This window comes from Carettochelys insculpta, unplaced genomic scaffold, assembly GCF_033958435.1.
Source record: "Carettochelys insculpta isolate YL-2023 unplaced genomic scaffold, ASM3395843v1 scaffold_0053, whole genome shotgun sequence".
NCBI lineage: Eukaryota > Metazoa > Chordata > Testudines > Carettochelyidae > Carettochelys > Carettochelys insculpta.
The window spans coordinates 65,001-67,500 of record NW_027439090.1 but is presented as its reverse complement, the minus strand read 5'-3'; the positions used below and the strand labels follow the sequence as shown (position 1 = coordinate 67,500).

Here is a 2,500-nt window from a genome sequence, read left to right as displayed (position 1 = left end):
GGTATGGCCGTAGGCCCCCGCCTCCCCGGGCTTTAGCGTCAGCAGCCTGGCCTCAGTCAGCCGGGCCCAAACAATTAACCCGGAGGCCGGGCCGAGGGAAAACTTCCTCCGAGCCGGCCCAAGGGGAAGGGAGGACGAGGACGCCGGGCCCGGGAGGTGACAGGACGTGCACGTCAGACCCGGGAAGCTGTGCGCCCCGAGGTTAACCCCCGGGCCGGGGCGGGGAGAGAAAAATGTTCTAAGTCCGGTAGGGACAGCAGGTCAACCCCGGTCCGAGGCGGGGAGAGAAATTTTCCAAGTCCGGCAGGGACAGCAGGTCAACCCCGGCCGCCGTAGCAGAGGTTGACCTGGTGTCCGATTCGCTCCCCGGGCACCAGGTCAACCTCGGGCGCTTTAGCGGAGGTTGACCTGGTGTCCGATTCGCTCCCCGGGCACCAGGTAAACCGTGGCCGCTTTCAGCGGAGGTTGACCTGGTGGCCGATCCCCTCCTGGGGCTCCAAGTCCGGCAGGGACAGCAGGTCAACCCCGGCCGCTTTAGCAGAGGTTGACCTGGTGTCCGATTCGCTCCCCGGGCACCAGGTAAACCGTGGCCGCTTTCAGCGGAGGTTGACCTGGTGGCCGATCCCCTCCTCGGGCTCCAAGTCCGGCAGGGACAGCAGGTGAACCCCGGCCGCTTTAGCAGAGGTTGACCTGGTGTCCGATTCGCTCCCCGGGCACCAGGTAAACCGTGGCCGCTTTCAGCGGAGGTTGACCTGGTGGCCGATCCCCTCCTGGGGCTCCAAGTCCGGCAGGGACAGCAGGTCAACCCCGGCCGCTTTAGCAGAGGTTGACCTGGTGTCCGATTCGCTCCCCGGGCACCAGGTAAACCGTGGCCGCTTTCAGCGGAGGTTGACCTGGTGGCCGATCCCCTCCTCGGGCTCCAAGTCCGGCAGGGACAGCAGGTCAACCCCGGCCGCTTTAGCAGAGGTTGACCTGGTGTCCGATTCGCTCCCCGGGCACCAGGTAAACCGTGGCCGCTTTCAGCGGAGGTTGACCTGGTGGCCGATCCCCTCCTCGGGCTCCAAGTCCGGCAGGGACAACAGGTCAACCCCGGTCCCAGGCTGGAGAGAAAAATTTTCTAAGTCCGGCAGGGACAGCAGGTCAACCCCGGCCGCTTTAGCAGAGGTTGACCTGGTGTCCGATTCGCTCCCCGGGCACCAGGTCAACCTCTGGCGCTTTAGCAGAGGTTGACCTGGTGTCAGATTCGCTCCCCGGGCACCAGGTCAACCTCGGGCGCTTTAGCAGAGGTTGACCTGGTGTCCGATTCGCTCCCCGGGCACCAGGTAAACCGTGGGCGCTTTCAGCGGAGGTTGACCTGGTGGCCGATTCCCTCCTCGGGCTCCAAGTCCGGCAGGGACAGCAGGTCAACCCCGGTCCCAGGCGGGGAGAGAAAAAATTTCAAAGTCCGGCAGGGACAACAGGTCAACCCCGGTCCCAGGCTGGAGAGAAAAATTTTCTAAGTCCGGCAGGGACAGCAGGTCAACCCCGGCCGCTTCAGCTGAGGTTGACCTGGTGTCCGATTCGCTCCCCGGGCACCAGGTAAACCGTGGCCGCTTTCAGCGGAGGTTGACCTGGTGGCCGATCCCCTCCTGGGGCTCCAAGTCCGGCAGGGACAACAGGTCAACCCCGGTCCCAGGCGGGAGAGAAAAATTTTCTAAGTCCGGCAGGGACAACAGGTCAACCCCGGTTCCGAGCGGGAGAGAAAAATTTTCTAAGTCCGGCAGGGACAACAGGTCAACCCCGGTCCCAGGCGGCAGAGAAAAATTTTCTAAGTCCGGCAGGGACAACAGGTCAACCCCGGTCCCAGGCGGCAGAGAAAAAATTTCTAAGTCCGGCAGGGACAACAGGTCAACCCCGGTCCCAGGCGGCAGAGAAAAAATTTCTAAGTCCGGCAGGGACAACAGGTCAACCCCGGTCCCGGGCGGGAGAGAAAAATTTTCTAAGTCCGGCAGGGACAACAGGTCAACCCCGGTCCCAGGCGGCAGAGAAAAAATTTCTAAGTCCGGCAGGGACAACAGGTCAACCCCGGTCCCAGGCGGGAGAGAAAAAATTTCTAAGTCCGGCAGGGACAACAGGTCAACCCCGGTCCCAGGCGGCAGAGAAAAATTTTCTAAGTCCGGCAGGGACAACAGGTCAACCCCGGTCCCAGGCTGGAGAGAAAAAATTTCTAAGTCCGGCAGGGACAGCAGGTCAACCCCGGCCGCTTCAGCTGAGGTTGACCTGGTGTCCGATTCGCTCCCCGGGCACCAGGTAAACCGTGGCCGCTTTCAGCGGAGGTTGACCTGGTGGCCGATCCCCTCCTGGGGCTCCAAGTCCGGCAGGGACAACAGGTCAACCCCGGTCCCAGGCGGGAGAGAAAAATTTTCTAAGTCCGGCAGGGACAACAGGTCAACCCCGGTTCCGAGCGGGAGAGAAAAATTTTCTAAGTCCGGCAGGGACAACAGGTCAACCCCGGTACCGG

At 62.6% G+C, this 2,500-nt stretch overlaps 1 non-coding gene across 1 annotated transcript in view; it reads right to left on the bottom strand.

Moving 5' to 3' along the window:
* LOC142006373 (5S ribosomal RNA) overlaps positions 1-15 on the bottom strand; it is a 119-nt gene extending 104 nt beyond the window's left edge. The window contains exon 1 of the ribosomal RNA XR_012643467.1: positions 1-15. This exon is cut by the window's left edge and continues 104 nt beyond it. This is a non-coding gene — a ribosomal RNA (5S ribosomal RNA).
* Positions 16-2,500: the final 2,485 nt, after the last annotated feature.